The sequence below is a fragment of the Natator depressus genome, chromosome 8, assembly GCF_965152275.1.
Source record: "Natator depressus isolate rNatDep1 chromosome 8, rNatDep2.hap1, whole genome shotgun sequence".
Taxonomy (NCBI): domain Eukaryota; kingdom Metazoa; phylum Chordata; order Testudines; family Cheloniidae; genus Natator; species Natator depressus.
Window position 1 is genome coordinate 33,995,372 of NC_134241.1, and position 20,324 is coordinate 34,015,695.

General features: G+C 39.9%; 1 protein-coding gene across 1 annotated transcript in view; it reads left to right on the forward strand.

Moving 5' to 3' along the window:
* The window catches only part of CTNNA1 (catenin alpha 1), a 183,954-nt gene that overhangs the window by 82,858 nt on the left and 80,772 nt on the right, over nt 1-20,324 (forward strand). The gene's annotated exons all lie outside the window — the stretch shown is intronic.

The window sequence follows — 20,324 nt, forward strand, 5'->3', positions numbered from 1 at the left end:
TCCAACCCTCTGCTCAAAGCAGGACCAATCCCCACCTAAATCCTCCTAAATATCAAAATGGGGGCAGTGGCTTCATGATTTTGCCTTTCTCCTCCCCCACCTACACTGGAAGGAACAAGAACGCTGGGAAGACAAAGACTTCAACTAAGGAGACTGGTCCCAGGCTTCAAAGGAGAAGCCTGTGTATTAAGAACTGTAACATCTAGTGGAGTGAGAACTTCTTGATCTAAATACTGCCTAGTGTAATAAGGTTTAAGATTTAGCATATGCGCTTACCTTTTATTTTCTTTGGTAATTATCTCTGACCTTTTGTGCGTATCAGTTATAATAACTTTAAAAATCTATCTTTCTGTACTTAATAAGTCTGTTTTATATTTTACCTAAAACCGTGTGTTTTGGTTGAAGTGCTTGGGAAATCTCAGCTCAGTTTACAAAGGCTTTTGTATGTTCTCCCCATATTGAGGGAGGGGCAGACTGGGTAATAAACTTACGCTGATCAGGCTTCTGGCCTGGGAAGATAGTACAGTTCTGGGGTGCAAGACTGGGGAGCTGGAGGGAATTGGCTGGAGCCTCTGTTGTTGGTTCATGAGTGGCTGGGAGAAGCATTCATGTAACTCAGTTGAGTATGTCCCTGCCTGTGGATGTTTGTGTAAATTCATAAAAGAAAAGGAGTACTTGTGGCACCTTAGACTAACCAATTTATTTGAGCATGAGCTTTTGAGAGCTACAGCTCACTTCATCGGATGTACCTGCCAGAGGTTTGTAGCTTGCCAACAGCATCACAGTGTGAGAGGGAGCCCAGGTTGGTAGAACAGAGTGCCCAGCAGTCCCACAGTTCATGCTGCACCCCAGGAAAACCCATCACACATACATCTTCCTCATCTCAGAAACTCCCTCTTCTGTTTTATGTGGGGGAACTTTTCTGAGTCTCATTGCAGGATAGTGCATGCCACATGGATTCCTTTAGTATTTTGAGGTTTATGTGCTCTTTTCTCCATCCTTTTTGTGATGGAAAGTTTGCCTTGAGTGAAAGGAGAGAGGTTATGAAGACACTCAATGAATTGTACCTTGGCTCTTTTGGGACAATAGGAGATAGGTAACATAATTGGTGGAAATTCAAAAACACGACTGAAGTTTACTGTGTTAGATCTGTGCTATTTGATCAAGTTGTCTGTCTCATGCCGAGGCAGGGTTGGTCTTTGTCTCCCTCGTTGTAGAGGTCAATAAACAGAGCAAAGAAAATAAAAAGTGAGTACAGAAATCATTGCAATGAGGCAAGAGAGCAGTGCTCAAAGCTGCCCTTTCTTGCCCAGGGGCAGTGAGATGTTCTGGATTAATGGTCCCCAACATTTATTTTAAAATGCAACCATTCTGCTTCCTGTTGGACCTCTTAACTTAATTAGACTAAAAAGCTGTGGTGGTGGTGGTGGAGGGGGGCTGCTACAACAGCAATTTAAAAAAAAAGAAGAGCTTATGGGATGTAATACTATATACCAATAGTCAAATTTTAGCAAACTTTATTTAGTAGATATAAATTCTTGGGGGGAGGGAAGGGATTTAAGATCAGAATTCCTTCGTTGAATTGGGAGTTGATGAATTGGTATGTCCTCATTCTCCCTTCCTTTCAATATTTCTGTAGTGTCCTAGCAGCCCAGGACATGTGTCCTTGTATGTGAGCCTAGAGTAAGTTTCATGAAAGAAAAAGCATGTTCCTGGATATACAATTCCCACAGAGTGAAACTCCTAGAAAATACTGTTGAAATAAATGGGGAAATCAAGAACATGATAAAAGTAACCATACACAGAAATGGCAGCAATTATGCACTAGGTCTTGCATATCCTGAAGAGACAGACATTCACAATACAGTCTAAAATTGCATTTCTGGCTACAAGCCTTGAGCTGGCCAAGCTCATTTAAAGTTTCATCTTGAACAGCTTTCACACAATTGTAAAAATGTCTGCTGTTGCTGATTGTAAAGTGATGTGACTATTTTTAAAATATGGGCTCTGCCATATGATGTTTAGGAAATTCTGTAAAAGGGCAAGAATATATTTTACGTACACATCAGAAGTTTTTTTCCCCCTCAACTTCTTTCCTGGAAAGACAAACTTTGCCAATATCTGCATTCTGAAGCCTTGCTCTGGCCATATTGCTCATGGCTAGTGCCTTTAGCATCCTTACTAGGCTGAGATGAAATTCATGTTCAGTTGAAATTCTTTTGTTCCATGATCTACCACACTTGATGTCATCAGGAAGATTTTCATCAAGTTACAGTCTTAGATACCTGTAATCTCTCATCTTTTATTTGCCTTTTCACAAAGGTTGCTTATTTTTCTCCTTATTCAGATTGCCTATTGAATGCTTTCTTTGACAAGAAAAAGTTGTATTGGTGAAAGGGAAAATACTGATTAAAACACACTTGCCTCTGTATAAATTCAACCTTCTGCACCATAAATAGCAAGTATTCCCTAGTTTCCTTCATAGGCACATCTACAGTATGCTTGTTACTACACTGCTATTCCATCCCAAGTGCAACTTAATCCTAAATTGGTTAGCTGGTTTGCTGCTACTCTGATTTTTAAACAATGGGGACTACCTCAGGTGTGTGAAGCTTATACTAGATAAATATTTTAAAAATTTCTCATTAGCTGCAACAATAGTGGTCTCATTAGTTGGCTTTATAAATAATGGCATGATATTGTCATTCTAAAGTATCATGCTATACAGGTCTCATCTTAATTCCTTTTTAATCCTATATAGTTCCTCAGTGAGTTAGTTGCTTGTTGGAGGTCTACCAGTAAAAGGAGTTTGGAGTGAGGGACATGCATGCTTGGTTCTTCTAAATAAAACATATTCTCAATCATTTGTTAATTCTGGGTTTGATAGTAAAGATTTTTATTATTCACATGATTTAAAATTTGGTTTTGGAGTAAGTTTTGACTTCACTTGTGAAAGAGAGAGGGTATTTTTTTCCCTACTGTCTTGTGATAGCATTAAAGCTAGAAATCTTGAAATGCTTGTTAGCAAACGCCCCAGATAATGAGTCATCTGTTGGTGATGCTACTTCCAAATCTTTAATAGCTTGGGCTTCCTGTTGAGGACCCCTTCAGTTTCCATTTTTCTCTTCACTATGATCTGAGTAGAAGCTGTTGGTCCCTTCTTTTTCTTTTTCTTTTTTTTTTTTCTTTAAAGGATATATTCAAATAGCTTCTGTGGTTTATTTATGTACATGCTTGTGGTAATGGGTAAAGGCTATATTAACTGTCTCTGGCTTAGTGAGATTGTGGGATTGTTTTATTATCCATTTGTCTGGTCTGTCTTGCCAGGAATTTGATGGCTTTATTCCCAGATTCATAGTGCATCCTCTTCCGTTTGCGAAGTGCACATTCTGCCTGGGCCTGGCTTACTTCTATGAGTTTTGCATTAGAGGTGTCTTGTGATATTCCAATTATAGTCCTTCAGACAACTTTTTCTCTAGGCTTCACATGGTGGGGGATGCTCATGTGTATGTAATATCTACAAGAATATATATTTTGTGGCATTCTTATAACAACTTCAGGGCTTGACTTGCTTTTTCATATTTCTTGCTAATGTTTCAAATAATTCCTCAAGAAGAAAACCTTGAACTGTTTTTTAGTGCAGGCTACTGATTCACTTTAAAATGAAGATTTTAGTGTTAAGACTTCATTGTATGAAGAAATGCTTGTTAAAAACGCCTGCACAATTAAAAGTATGGAAATCAACAAGTAGACGAAAGGTAAATATTCAAATATTGTCATAGTTAACACAATCTCTCTAAATATTTCCCATTCAAAAACCCACCTTTTAACTGTGGTCTGGAATTCCCCACCCAGCCTCAAAATGGAAACTACAGATACTTACACCCACTTACGCCGCATTTGAAATATGCACTACAAACCACTGTCCTCCTGTCATTTATGCTGCCATGAACATCCTCCAGTTCACTTGCTCATTATGGGCCAAAGATATATCAACATCTTGCCTCTTATTTTCCATTAATTGATCAGAGATTCTTTCTTCTCCATCCCAACTTCCTACTGTCACCAAAAGACCACAGCAGATTGCATCTTACCAAGAATCTTGTACCAATGTGTTGATGGGGAAAAATGAAAGAACTTCTCAGTTTGCGTTTCCGCAAGCATTGTACATAGATCTTTTGGAAGTACTGGTTAACTTCCAGACTCTGAACTGTACTCCTGACTGGCGAAGGCTAAGGAGAATTACTATGTCCTTTATTAGAGGCCATTCTTTATGGCTCCCTTCAGGAGAAGAATGTGCTGCTCTACTTGAGGACGCAATTAAGTGTTTGACCAAGAAACAGTCCCAAACATTTGACAGTGAGCAAGACTATAATCTGTTTCAAATGTCACTTTCTGAGAGAGATCATTTTGCGAAGATGATAGCAAAGCAATGCTGGTAATACTTAGTCCTCAACTTAATTCCTCCAATAAATCTGTTTTCAGGTCTGAGCATGGTAAACCCTGCTAGTTGCATTGGTAGATCTCCTTTGAACAGTAACTGATCAGGTAACCACATTTTTAGTCTTTTTTCCTAGCTTCAGTATAGCTTTTGACATATAGTTGGATAAACCTGCAATCCCTGGTTAGGGGTGAAAAGAGTTGCTTGTGACTGATTTCCTTCCTTTCTTTGAAAGGTCTCGACAATACCGAGCAACTGCTTGTTTGCTCAGACAGCTTTGTCTCATGGGTGGTGTCACTCTCACTTAGTATACTGAATTTTCCCATCTGATGGAATTGAATGACTTGCTTCATAGCTGAATTAGACTAGAACTTGGATATGGGCTTGACTGGCTAACAGTGAAATTAAGGTAATGCTTGTAGACTTGGCAGATATTGTATTGGCTGTCTTGTGCTTGCCACTTGTTACTTAAGTTTGTAATTTAGGGTTTGTTCGGTCATCAGCTGCTCTTGAGTGCTCTAGAAATATCAGTAGTCAAGGCTGCAGCTGTTTGCTTACTAAGTGCATTGCATGGAAAGAGTACTACACCAACAGTTCAGAGGCTATACTGGCCTCTGTCTAACTTCCAGATAAACATCAAGATCCTGATTTTTGACCTATAAAGCCCAAAATGGTTTGGAACCCAGCTGCCTCAGTCTGCATTTCTTTCTAAGTGATGTTGCAGCAATTGAGATTAGCAGAGATGCTAACACTAAGGGCTTGGCTACACTTCTGAGTTACAGCACAATAAAGGAGCCCCGGGAGCACTAGCTCACTACCTGTCCACACTGGCAAGGAACGTAGCATGCTCTGACTCTGTGGCTACAGCGTTGTTTGTACTCCACCTTGGTGAGTGGAATAACGTTTGCTGCACCCCCACTGGAGCACTGCGGCGCCAGTGTGGATGAGGTGTTGCATTACTGCACTCTGATCACCCTCCGGAAGTGTCCCATAATCCCCTTAAGTCAAGTGGCCACTCCTGTCATTGTTTTTGAATCAGCCCTTTGAATGCTCCGTTTCTGACAGCCGGCATGCTTATCTGCTCGAAGACAAAGCAACCATTAGTGTGGAATGCTGTGGGGGGGGGGTCTGCTGCGGTCTGAACTTACAAGACAGCATGCAGACATGCTCTCATCCCCCCCCAACCCACTCTCTCTCCCCCCACATACACACAACACACTCTCTCCCCCCTCCCCCATTTGAAAAGCACGTTGCAGTCACTTGCATGCTGGGATAGCTGCCCATAATGCACCACGCCCAATGCCGCTGCAAGTGCTGCAAATGTGGTCACACCAGTGCGCTTGAAGCTGTCGTGGACAGACAGCAGCACTTTCACCTCTGCGCTCTACGAAGGCTGGTTTAACTCAAAGCGCTCTACATCTGCAACTGTAGCCATGCCCTAACAATCCTTTGGCTCAAAAGGGAGGGGACTACTGGCAGAGTATCTTGTGTTGGGTCCTCTGCTCTAGAATGTCTGGTGTGATGGCCCCAATTTGATTACCTTCAAAGCCTGCTGTAAGGCTTATGTATTTTGGGAGGAGAGTTAGCTCTTTTGCTTGGAGTGAAAGATGTGAGGATCTGTAGTAAAGTTACTTTATGTATGGTATATTTTGGAGAAATTTTGGGTACAGAAGAGGACCATACTCGGCCTAATTCTATGATGACAAGAACAGAACCTGTTCCAAGTCAATTTCAGGTTTTTTTTAAAATGTGTATTTGGTTCTTTAAATACTGTGGTTGATGTTTTTTATGCCTAAGGTGGATGGATGGATGTCTCCATGAAAAACTATTTAATATGCCCTCTGCATGAGCTGCTCTACAGATCCATATACATACTTATTTTTTCTGTTTTTGAAATAAAGGAAGGAGAGCCAAAGAGTTAAGAACTAATTTTTAACCCAGCTATAAAAGCCATTTTACAAAACTACTTTTTAGGGTGGAATAATGGTGCTTTCCTTACCTCCCTCTGCTACATCTCAAGTAATTCCTAAAATGTTTAGTGATCTTCCTCTTCCTGTGTTAGATGTTAAAAATCAGGCTTATAATTTGAACACTGGTTCAACTTTATTTCTAGAGTGCCTACTTGTTTCTCGGATTCATATTTTTAGTCATTAAACTCTTCCCCACGCTGTGCCATCCAGTTGATTAGATCCAACATTAGCATCTTTTAGAGTACATTTTACCAAAAGTAGTAGATAAACACAATTCTCTGTCGTTCTAAAGAACATGGAACAGACATGTCAGTCTAGACCAGCGTTTTTCAAACCGTGGGTCGCAAGCCAGTACTGGGTGCGGTACGAAAGGGACTGGGTCGCCTTGCTCTGGTCAGCACTGCCTACTGGGACATTAAAAGTCCCGTGGGTGGTGCTGCCCAGCGAAGGGAGGCTACTGCCTACCTTTTCTGACACTGTGCTGCGCCCTGGAAGTGGCCAGCAGTGGGTCCGGCTTCTAGGCGGGGGGCCACGGGGCTCCATGCGCTACACCCACCCCGAGCATCAGCTACGCCCTCCCATTGGCCAGAGAGTCGTGCAAAGCCACTTGTGCACCTCCGGCTAGGAGCTGGACCTGTTGCTGGCCGCTTCCGGGGCGCAGTGTGGTCCATGGTGCTAGGACAGGCAGGAAGCCTGCCTCTGCACCCTGGCTGCACTGCTGATCGGGAGCCACTGGAGTGAAGTCTCTGCCCCAATCCCCAGCCCCAGCCCTGAGCCCCCCCCAAACCTGGAATCCCTTCCTGCACCCCAAACCCCTCATCCCCAGCACCACCCCAGAGCCTGCACCCCCAGCCCAGAGCCCCTCCTGTACCCCAAACCCCTGCCCTAGCCCTGAGCCCCCCAAACCCCTCATTCCTGGGCCTCATCGCAGAGCCTGCACCTCCAACCCAGAGCCCTGATCCCTTCCCGCACCCCAACTCCCTGCCCCAGCCCAGAGCCCCCTCCCACACTCCGAACCCCTCATCCCTGCCCCCACCCCAGAACTTGCACCCAGAGCCTGACCCTCTGCCCCAGCCCTGAGTCTCTCCCACACCCCAAACCCCTCATCCCCATCTCCGTTGGGTTGTGGATATGAACACTTTTCTTCAACTGGGTCCCCAGAAAAAAGTTAGAAAACCACTGGTCTAGACAGTTAATTGCCCAGGAGTTTACATTTGATGTTGATGCTAAACTGTGATTCTGTTGCCAATGTCAGAGAAAATATATCGAAGTATCAGGAATAAGCTATTGAGGTTTCATCCCATAGACTTTTTAAGGTATTTCTAGGCTACCTGTTAAACCTACAGGATCTAGTCACTCACTAGAATAGAAATCACGCCACGGGGCTCCTGTCACTTTGAAATGGAAAATAAAAATAGTCTACTCTGGAATGTCTTACTTTGAATCTCTCTTAGAAGCTGGCACTAACCCTTCTTGCCCTGATTCAGGGATTGTCAAACTTTTTAATAGCATGTACGACTACATTCTAATTGGGGTTTCTTATAGATCACCTTTAGTCTGCACAATTGTGAATATCTCTTCTCTCGCTTCTAAACATAATAATCCTGTGGTAATTATAACAGTTTAAATGGGGAAGTAATATTAGGGAAGTACTGAGTGATTTGTGGCCTGCAACTTGGGAACCTCTGCTAATTGAGCTCTCACTTTCAGACTCTAGTCTTGTCTGGCTTTTGTCTGTCTGGAGTACTACTTTAGGGCTCAAAAATGCCTGCTCACAAGGGCAGATCAAAACCATGTTGCAGCCTACTTTGGCCACAGGAGCTGAACAAAAGATTAGGCACATGTTGAAAACCATGCGTAGACAGCAGAGTGGGATATGGGCTTTGAATCTATGTACTCCTGAACAGTTAAGGGAAGAATTCTGGTCAGCTTTCAGGTTCACTGTTCGGAACCCTAAAGGTAGCAGCAGTGAAACCGACCTGGATTGGTAAACTTCCTGCAGCACAGGGAAGTGCAGAGTTAGTGGGCTGACTGGGGGACAATGGTGGAGGATGACCAAGAAAATAACTGTGGAGGGAGATAAAAGAAGAGTAGAGCTGTAAAATGTCAGAGGAGCAAACAAATACTGGGTATTGGACTTGTTGAAAAATAACCTCTTTGAATTATTGGGGTTCTTCTATGGCTATCAGATTCTGCTTATAGTATGGGAAGAGATAGGATTGTGTCTTAAACTCCAATTATAGATTGTGTCTGCAGTTGTTTTCCCATTGATTTGACAATCCAATATGAGTCTCCTTCTGCAACCTTGTACTTACTACCTAAATTAACCCTTAGAACAAGCATGCTCCGTTATAGGGTTTTAATTTGAGGGACAGGTGCAGAGTAATTCTCCTTGTTTTCTTATTGTCCTTTTTTCCTTTCCTCCACTCCCACCTCTGTAGCTCTGTTCTTTTAAAGCTATAGAAGACCCTATTCTCTCTGCCTAGCCACTTCTCAGGGCTGCCACCCAGCCTGCCTATGTGGGGTCACTCGGCTCCCCATGAAATACTTATTCTCCAGCATACATAAGATGTTTTATTTCACTCTCTTGCTGATTCCATTCTGGAGGGGAGCAAGTTGAGAAGTGGAGAAACAGCTCGCTGGAAGAATGATTTAAAAGAAGCATATTTCTTGAAGGGAGGAGGTAGGAGTTTTGGTAATATGAAGTTCAGTATCTTCTAAATATTTAGAACCTGAAGGATGAAACCATTGAACTTGATTCTCTAATACTTAACCCTTAAGAACCTGTCTTCAGGATTCCATCTCTCCCTCCTTCCAGGCTATTCAGGTTTCCTCAACTCTCAACCTTTATAATAGTTATAAGTAAGGTGAAGATTTTGTCATGGTTATTTTTAGTAAAAGTCATAGACAGGTCACTGGCAATAAACAAAAATTCACGGAAGCCGTGACCTGTCTGACTTTTGCTGCTGTGGCCCCATGGTCCCATTCTTTCCCCCTCCACGCACCTTGTGGCTGGGAGATGTGGGGTTCCCCCTCTGCCCACGGCGGCTGGGAGCTGCAGGGTGACCATATTTCCCAAAGAGAAAACGGGACATCCCCAGCCACTCACCCGAGGCGTCCCTCTCCCCCTGCGCGAGGCTGTCGCCCATCGCTGGCACCCTGAGGAGGGCCGCCGCAGGAGTCTGTTCCCTGTTGCTAGAACCCTGCCAGGGCCCTGCTGGCTGCCAGCTCCAGAGTCCCGTAGCCCCTGAGGCTGAAGCAGAGAATGTCACTGAGGTTTCTGGAAGTCACTGATTCCATGACTTCCATGACCTCCGTGACATAAACATAGCCTTAGTTATAAGCTGTTGCCATTTACAGGTTCCTTCTCAAAAAGGTCATTGAAGGCCTGTGTGTGTGCTGTTATCAATAGTTTTAACACAACTTTGTTTCTAGAGCAAACTTTTCTGGAGTTCTGAGCAAAGAATGTGAGAAACTTTAAATGAGATCACCTCTTCCAGTGATCTTGTCTGATTTGCCTCAAACTATCAAAATTAAACCTGGGGCATTTTGCCTGTAAGACTTCAAACCGATTTATTTTGTTTTGGCAAATCAGGGTCAAAACCTTACTTGTAATAAATAGGTGGCTTTATTTTGGTGTAACAAGTACATAATGCAGTCATGTTGACCTTTAATATAAATTTGGTTTGGACAACTGTAATCTTTAAAAGCATTTGCCTTCTGGCTAAGAAAAACTTCAATGCCCATTTTACAATTTCATTGTTTGAGGTTTTTCTCAGTATTCTGGCACCCCGTTAAGTGTTTCTTTTTCATTGTACAACCAGATCCTTTTTTCTTTACTAATAGGAATGGTGTGTTAGGGTTCAATGCACTCTTGCTTTTTTTTACATACCATTACCCATCAATTCAATTAAGATTGAAGAGAACACTTTTTTCATTTGTTAAACTAAATATTGAAATATTAAACGACTTAAAATAATCTGAGAATCTGGTGGCAGCTGCATGTTCAGGTTTTCTGAAATAAAGTTTGTAGTCCCTGAATTCCTGGTTGATAATAGGTGTGAAGGCTTTTGGGGCTGTGCTCGCAATATTTTTCACTCTTACTGTTTAGGTGCTATCAATATAGTCTCTGTAATCTTGGTAGTGTGGTTCACCTTAATGACCTGAACTATAATTCTCTTTACAGTTGTCTGTGAAGATGAGAGAGGATCAAATCCCTAATTTACCCACACAGTGTGGGAAGGAGGTCTGTCATTGATTCATTTGGCTTCTTTTTCAGAGAGAAAAGGAACGGAAGACATTACAGTAGCTACTCGGCAAGGTTTAAAACCTTAGTCATTTTTTGTTGGTAGCTAAATTTCACAGTTTCAATTAAAATAATTCCTAATTGGCTTTTCTCTTATGTTCACTAATGTAAAAGCTGGCAAGATCTACCTATAGCTTCAGGAAATTCTTGTTCCAAATTTCTCCACTGTCTCAGGTCTCTTGAATGTGTATCCTTGTGCCCTGGTAACCATGTAATGTGGTTTCAGCATGTCTGTCAAGGGTTCCATTGTTGATGTTCATACTTGTTATAATATTTTTTGTTTTGCGGCAAAGGTTCTAATTTGCCTGTTCTGTTTTAACTTGGACATATTATTAGACTTCTGGATTGTTCTCCAGAAGATCTAACTAACCTCAGAAACCGAACAACTGCTTTTAGTAGCTTTTGCGCCATTGGATCTGGCATGAGCGTTCCTAGTACGGTCTTCCATTCCACAGTTCTATGCTAAAAGTTGAAGGGGCTTCTTTACAAGGAATGTTTGCTTCTGTTGGGATTCCTGGGGAATGAGAAGGTGTCTGAGAAATCTGCAGATATTGTTGATTTCATGCCTAGACCTGTGGTGTAACCTAATACTGGGCACTTTGCTTTTAGGCTAAGAACCCATATTGGAATACAAATAAGACCCAGTATTTTCTGAGAAATTAGGTGGCAAATCCTGGACTCCATCCATTTGATGTTAGGGATTTCATACTGGGGTCCAAACTGTTATACCAATAAAATAAAAACCAGCAGGATCTCATTAAAGGGGAAAAGGCAAAATGCCACATTTTATTGTGAATACAGAAAGAATCATAGTAAGCAGTTAGTTTATAGCTATAACATTCCATTCAATTTCATATTTACACACACACACACACACACACATTCTGCAAGGTTGTTATCATAGTTACCAGCCTTAGAGTTGCTCATGCCAAGCCACTGGCCAGGTGGCCTGGACATGAGGAGGGAGCAGGGCCTTGTCAGTTGCTCATCTGATGCTCCTGGAAGTTGGTTTGCAGAATCAGACCCCAAAGCTCTCACTTTCTAGAGCCCACTTTATTAGGCATTTCTTCCTATGCCAGTCTATGGGAATTGCCTCATCATGCTGTTGCTGAATCAATGAGCAGATGGCACATTCCTGACGGCTCCGTGCTGCCAGATGTTATCTTGTTCTTTGGTTCTCCCATTCTTGAGGCTGTTGGGTGGATTCCAGTCTGCCCTTCTGGGGTCCTCTGGTTATTTCCACTTGACGCCTTCTTCAGCCGATGGGCGCTGGATTCTTAGGCTGGCACCTCCCTGATCATTCAGTTATTATCCACACCAAGCATCCATCCACATACATCCTCTCTCTCTCTTTTAATCACAGTTGTTAACAAAGCAAGATGAATACAACAAAAGGGCGGGGAGTCTATGGGTGCTGTTTCTGTTGTTACAGAGTATTGCTTTGAGTCTCTCTCTGTGTGAGTAGTAGTTGTTACAAAGAATTGCCTTGAGAATAGTCTGTCTTAGAATGTACTAACGCAATTAGCAGCTTGCAAGTTTCACACACAGAGGGAGAGAAACAGTACCAAAAACCAAGAGACCTCTTAATTAGTAATACCCTGGAATTTAAACTATGGGGAATCAAACTCATTTGTGATTTTAATACAGAACTCCTTTAAGATCCTGCTGGTTTTTATTTTATTGGTATAACAAAACTGGGGTAAACTGTGCCATTAAAAGGCTTTGGCATTCTTGCTGTTTTTCTTTTTGAAAATTATTTTAGCCTTTCTGAAGTGGGGCATCCCTATTCCTGAGGATCTTGCCATTTCCACTTCAACTTCTGTACATGATGGATTGATTTAAATCACTTCGATATAAATTAGCAGATAGGAAACCTTGACTTAAAGAAAATTTAATTTTGTTTTGCATTTGTACTTTAGTTCATTTCCTAAGGAGAGGTAGATTCTCATTGGTTGGTAACCATTAAAACATGTTTTGAAACTAAATTAGCTTTTACACTAAGTGTGGTACTACTTTTTGATAATCAGGAGGATACACTAATCAATACACATTTATTTAAGCAATTATATAGCTTAATTTAACATTCCTTTATTCAGAGTTTTAATTTTTACATTTGTTACAAAATGGTAGATGATGCATTTCCTATTAAATCATTTAATTTTTTTTACTCTATTTGTATGAAGCGGCATTTGGCTGGAAATTGAAATTTAATTAAATGTAAAACCCAACATTTTAAATTTGTTTTAAACTTGCTGGATAAGAGAGTGTTATCAAAATAAATTTAGTATTTGAATCTGCTTTATTAAATATAGTTGGTGAATTGAATTGCTTATTTCTGTCCTTGACATCCTTCAAGATTTTAGATCTAGTAGATCTCATTTCCTCCCACCTCATTTTTAATCATAGAAGAGAAAAACAAACTTTTCTGCTTTTTCGGCTCCCAATCCATTTGTTAATTTTTGAATGAACTGAACTAGTTGAATAAACTGAAATCAAGAGAATATTAGGAGTTACCTGCAGAAGAGGTTGCTGTTATCAAATTCTGGTTCCATTTGCTTAGCCAATACGTTTCACCAGTTCAGGGTTTGACTTTCTTTAAAATGTCAGCAGCAAACATACACTATTTGATTTTCTTTATCTTTAATCATTTTAATACATCATAGTAAATTTAGGACTTTGGCTCTCATAATTGCAGACTTAATTTTAATTTGGTTTATTTTAACAAAATGTGTAACTTAAATAAAAACATCTGATTTAAAATAAAAATCCTAGATTTTGAACTTTGATTTTTAGTTTATTTTGTTTTGTTTTTTGTCTGCAGTGCCCCTATATCTTTGAGGCTTCACCCTTCTAGTCTAGCCTTCTGTGGGTTATACATTAGGATCTTGAGGGAATATAAATGATTTAATTAGACTAAGAGTGTTTCTGAACTACTTTAAAGCATTTCCTGTCAGTGACAACATGCTGCTTCTACAAGGCGGTCCATGATTGAGTTCTAATTGGAAATTGGCCTGGACCTAGTTTTATTTTAATGTTAGCACATTTTTGCTTAGGGGGATGCATGTGGAAGCAATCTTATTGAAGAATAACCAAGAAATGCTGATTATATTCCATTTAACATTATGGCGTAGAGTCCAAAACTATTGACACACATAGCTAGTACACTGGTGCTGGGAGCCTAAAGTGTTTAGTTGTTGGGTGGGAAGATGGAATTTCCAAATCCATAGTGGATAATTATAGTAAAACAAAGACTTGGTTAAAATGCTAAATGTAAGTCTCTTTGCTTTCAACATAATTTTGTCCTCATCTTAGCCGATGCTTATAACTAAGCATAAGTATGAAACAGTGGAGCCTGGCAGCTGTTTCAGAGTAGTAAGTCTCTCCTGAAAATTCCTTCCTTGAATTATGAAAACTTTTTTTGCTGAGCTTTCACTGTTTGTTCACTGCTGGTGTCAAGTTACACTGTTAAAATATAGGACTCACCGTTTCTGATGTATTTCCCTATGAATTTTGGTTTCATTATCAATCTTCCCTCACCTTGCTACAATGGAATAAATAAGTGGTCATTTAAGGCCAGAAACTAGGTTGCTGGGTTTTTTTAATTTGCAACATAAATTAAAATGTATGGCACTCCAATTTAAAACAAGTTTCCAGCAAGCATGAAACAAATCAAAGAAATTACCAGCCTCATCTAGATTCCTTGGTATTTAGAGACCCTGAAAGAGAAGAAGGGATAGGATAAAATAAGATGAGCTCCCCACAGAAACTTGTATGAGGAGAAGAGGAAGGGTGGTGAAAGGGTTCATGAATAGTGAGTTTGGTAGAGATGGAGAATTTGCTTTCTCAATTGTGAAAATTTGGTAAGTGGAATAGTTTGCATAAGAGATCTGATACAGGTAAGTAGCAGAAATGTGAACTAATGATTAATAAACCTGTAGAAAAGGGTTTGTAAAGAAAAGACTATTAAAACCTACAGTAGACTGATAAATGCACCAAATATTAAACTGACTCTATTTTCTATTTCTAGCAATTATGAAATTTAAAACCACTGTCCTGTTTTCCCCCCATTTCAAATAGGAAGTAGAAACTAAAACTGTTAACTTAAAAGTTGTACATTATGCCTGTTAGTTTTATTTAACAATAGCACAGAAGCTCTACTCTAGATCTCAAATAGTGAAGCCATTAATGAATTTATACCAGTACAAGAAAAGAGCTGCAAATAAAGCCTTGTAATACGGTTCTTTTGTAGTGTGTGAAGAAGTAGGCACTGTCGTGAATACTTATAAAGTAAGGGATAAGCTCAGCATAAATCCAAAGTCAGTGGAGTTCGTGAAAAAAGAATTTAACTGAATGTAGTTGATGTCAAATATTGAAAGAGAAATATGATTGCTGTGTCTGGTAAGCATTTTTTAGCTTCACCAAGTAAACTAATATTTGAGCTATGCAGTAGTTCTCTGTGAAATAGTTGTCCAGCATTGCCATTTTTGGACCAAGAGTGAGGTGTAATATGGTGGTGTTACTTTCTACATAGTTGAGTAGATTTCCCTTATACATTGAATATCTAATCTGCTAGTATTGGTTCATTCTAATCTAGCATGTAGTATGCTTCTCGTGCACCTGGACGTCTGCTTACTGAGATCTGTGTGCCATAAAGTAGACATCGCTAATGGCTGACAAAATTCCAGTTGGCAGCTTACTCACAACTGCCTGATATGTTCAGAGAATCTATTAGGTATTACCTGGGTATTATGAAAGGAAGCATCCAAATGAATGAGGAAACATGAATGTGTTATCTTCAACAGTTACATAGAGGTTCCAGGGCTGGGTGCTGTACTAGTTAGAACTAAAACTGTTTAAATCATCCTAATGGCTCACATCTTTCATGGAGATCTGTTGGCTTCCACCATCTTTGTCTTCAGGTCAACAGCTTTTTGATCACCTTATGCAGTCTATTGGGCTGTCATGAAAAAGAGGAAATAAGAATCTAGAAGACTTCAGAATTCACTATCCATTTCTTTGTTTAATCTAGACTTCTTGGGTTTGAAATTCAAAGATAAGTGGTTAACTGTAAAACAGGCATCTCAACAATTTTTTCCTGGATGGGTCAGTCTGTCTTCATTCTCCATATTATCAAGCAACTGGCTGTGATTCAGAGGCATGCTGGTGGTTCACTATTGCGTCAGCAACTTTTGTCAAGCCTGACATATTCACCAAACCTAACATGCTGTTGTCATGATATATACCCAAAGAGTGGCATGTAATATGTCATTTGGAAAACTAACTCACTGATCATAATATTCTTGTGTGAGGTATGCACAGGCTGTATACTAAAAATTATGGGGATGTGCTAGAATTATTTTCTTTACAATGTGTTTGCCAAGTCATGCAGAAGCCCAATCGGCCTTAGACCAAGGAATTTGTACTTGTTAGTCTGACTAGCCTGATCATCAGGCAGTGACAATGAAGGCACATTTACATAAAAAGTAAATGAAGACATTAACTTGGATAGTTGGGGGGAAGAGTCTCTTAAATACAGGGCTCTGAACCTTAAATAAGTAAGTGAATTGACTGATTATATACAATATAATTGTATTACAAAAGCGTATCAAGTCAGGTCTTTTATGAAAGCTGATGAGACACTGATCAATATTTATTTTAAAATGATTCTATTAACATTATATGAGGAATTGTGGGTACTCACTGGTATTATGTTTTGAAGTCTGTGAATGAACAGAGAAACTGGTTTTCTCCCAGACAGGAGGGAAGGCAGCTATCTACTTGTCTCCAGTGAAATTAAGCAAGGTGTGTCCAAAAACAATAGAAGCCTGAATTTCAAACTGAAGGCTAGAAAATAAAGCTCTCAATTACTAATTAATTACTTCACAAATTGCAAGGAAAAAAATCTTTGCAGGTGACTTGAGCAAATAATTCATCCACCTGGGAGAAGTGGACCCTTCTTCTGGCGGTATTCTAGTTGCTTCCCAACAGGTGGAGGCAGTTGGGTTTAAACATCTTACTTCCTGTCCGCACACAAAAGACAAGAGGTTATTTATTACCTTTGGTATCCAGTTCAGTTTGACTATGGATGCCTTCAGCATGGCTGTTCTCACTCTTCTCTATGAACCTAAAAGTAATCTTAAAAGTGAGAAATCATCCAAATGACCTCATACGATCCTCTGAGGCCCTGGTGTGGTGGTCTTATGCATAGAGACGGATTCTTGTGAGCAGGAAATTTCCTAATTAGCATCTCAGGGAGAAACTCTGACTTAAAAAATTTGTGTGGAAACACACCTGTTAAAAAGAGATGGTAGTTATAAAGACTGAGTTGGTATAAAAGTAACTCATAAAAGGAGAACCCCACTGTCATGCTGTTGCAGACTATGGTGCATCTATGCTTGTCAGGTCAAAGATGAAAGACCTGCCACATCTTGTTCAGTCTATGCTCTCTGCAGTCTAGCCTATTCATATGCCTGGCTATCGCCTCTCTAAAGATCTAGGGCTTGGTGTTGGTTTTGAGCCTAGATGAGTGAGACTGACAATTTTATCAAGGTCACCATCCCCTTATTTCCAGGATTCACTGCTGCTGTACTGCCAGTATGGGTATGTCTACATTGCAATTAAATGCCCTTGGCAGCTGACTTGGGCCAAGGGGCTGTTTTAATTGCAGTGTCCCAGAGCCCAGGCTCCAGCAAGAGGAGAACTTCTACACCGCAATTAAACAGCCCCTTACCCTGAATCAGCTGACGCAGGCCAGTTGTGGGTTTTTAATTGTCGTGTAGACACACCCTGAATGGCCCAGAGCTATATGTTCCTCAGAGCCTTCATTTTAAACTAGGTGTGCTTTTCTCTGCCTGTCACCCTTTAAGCCTATTGTGGCCACCATCTTCTTAGAGTTCTGAAATCTGAAGACAGTGTTGCTAGTAATGAAGAAGACTGTCCATAGGGTGAGTGAATTAGCAACCATTTTCTGTCCTCTTTTGGTCTTTTATTAATCATTGTAAGGTGTACCTTAAAACTATACCTACCTTTTTCCTCAGGAAATATATCCCTCCATCTTATCTATCTCATTATTTCTGAACTGGCATATTCCTTATCTGCATGGTAGTCTTAAAATTGTCCAAATAGAACTTTAAGAGTCCACAGATTTTCCTTCATGTCTAAAGTATCTGGGAAGTATTGGCCCACCTTTGCTACTTACCAAATGTAAGATGCCTGTACCTTTTATTAGAAGGCTGTGTGCTCAAGCTGAGAAAAAATCCTCAATACACTTATTTTTAAAATAGTGTAGCAGTTGTAACACTTGAAGTTCAGACTCTGAGCAATTAGGTTGGACGTCGGATTTATAGATTTATAATACAGAATTAATTGTTCTTGCCTGTAAAGAATTATGACCTTTTCAGTGTTTATGATTCTTCTTGATGAATGAACTCTTACTTGCTGACTTCTTTTAGAAGACTAAGCAGCACTGAATTGATATAAAACAATTGCACATGTCCTACATGACCAAGTGAGTATGTTGATCCTAGCTTACAGGATGGAAAATGTGGGGAGGGAAACAGTTTTTCTTTAGTTGTTGGCTTTGAAAAAGAATCCCAAATACTCAGTTAGTAAAATACATGTGAAGAAAAATGCCTGAAAAGTTAATGTCAAAGCAAACTTGAACTGATTTTAAAAGTGACCTACAAAGAATTTTTTAAATGGGAGTGTACCCATCGGTGCTTCTGTATGCTACATAAAGAGGGCCTGAAAGCTTATAACATTTTTTGGTAATCAGGAATGTCAGCTGGGTTTGTTGACAAACCTACTGGAAGTCTCAAGATGTGTATTGTTAGATTTCAGACCTCTTGAATGAAGGGTCATTTTTCCAAAATGCTAATTAATAATTGAAGTTAAATAGTCTGACTAAAACTCCTTTGCTTGCAGTGTTGTAGCTATGTTGGTGCCAGAACATGAAGCACCCATAGTATGTGAGGTCATAGCCTATTCTCTTTGCTCAGAAGAAGAGCAGCTCTGTGGAGCCTGAAAGCTTCTCTCTTTCACCAACAGAAGTTGGTTCAATAAAAGATATTTCATCCACTTTCTCTGCAAAACTCCCTTGTTTTAATAGCTCAACTTTCAGGTTTTTTTTCTTGCAATATCACTTCAGTACTTCTCAAGTCATCTCTGTTTACATGGAAAACTCAGGTCCTGTCTAGAAGGCTAAGGCAAGCAATTCTACAGTTTTTAGATTTTTACATGTCAGAAAGAATAGAAGAGGCCACAAGTAGTTATTTGTAGCCTTCCCTACCCTTCCACAATATTGAAGGTTGCCTTTAATTGTAAAAATATGTGCTTAATGCCCCAAGTAGCCAGATTCTTGAGTTACTTTTGTGCTGAATTCATCTAAAAAAATTCTTGTGTGGTCATTTGGCCCTTTTTCAAAAAATACACCCCAGAATACATTTTCTGTATATTGGATAGCAAAGCATGACTCCTAGCATCAGTAACAAATCGTGTATTCTGTGCATATTTTGATTAATTGGTATTAAAGGCTTGGGGAAGGAGCTTTTAATGTTAAGGAAGATTTGTGTTGAATGTATCCCACCTCCTGTTTGTTGGGGTATTTCAGCACATTATCAGACTTGCCTCAGTTTTCAAATCACTTTTGCAGTTCTCTTTTTAAGGTGTTAGTCAAGAATTTCTAGCCAGAGATTTGGAGTTCTGCAGTATCCTTGTCAAAATTACTAGGAACAACATTAATCATATTGTGAATAAAGTTCCTTAATTGTTACTAGTCACATATAGGAGGACTTAAATGGAAAATTCTAAGTATCCCATTTATATTTCTGTATTGATTTTAGATTAAAGTTTATGCAGTTTTTTGAAGGCAGAAAAGAATTTAGGGGGTTGTTAGAGCCAACTATAGTAAACATTGATATTCTGCATTTTTTAAAAGTAGTCATTTTATTCATTGTTTTGCACATACAAACCTTTCTTTAAGGAAATATTCTCCTATAGTAAATGTAGCTACAATTAAACTATTTAATTTTTGTTTGTTTGCGAATTAAGTAAACTTTTTTCTGTCATTTTAAGTTCTCTTGATTTAGTTATTGACAAGTACTTTTAAAGAAATTTTAGTAAGTTAACATCCTCTAACTCTGAATCTCTTTAAGCGACAGAAGAAAAGCATCTTTGTTCATTTAATAACCAGTGTTTGAGAATATCACTGCAAGTAGCCTGTACTGAGAACTGTACTGGATCATTCAAGACCGTGATAATGGGCTGTGAAACTTTTTCTTTGAGGTCAGCAGTTCATATCTGGTTCTGCTTGGTGATGATTCAAAGTTGAGACTAAACCACCAGCACATACTATCTTTAAATGATTTGGGTTGCTTGTCCTTATTGAGTTCACAGGTGGCTCTGTCTGAATTACCCACCACCCCAACTGGCACTGATTGTTGATTGTGGCAATAGAGAGTCTAAAGACTGAACAAGAATAGGGAGGGAACTATTCTCTCAGTCTTGCAGATGGCTACTCCAAGGTCGTAGTTGAGGCATACTGTCAGTGATGTGTGGAAGGTATTGCTGTATATTAAATAGATGAGTACAAAGGGTTCCGTCTCCAGAG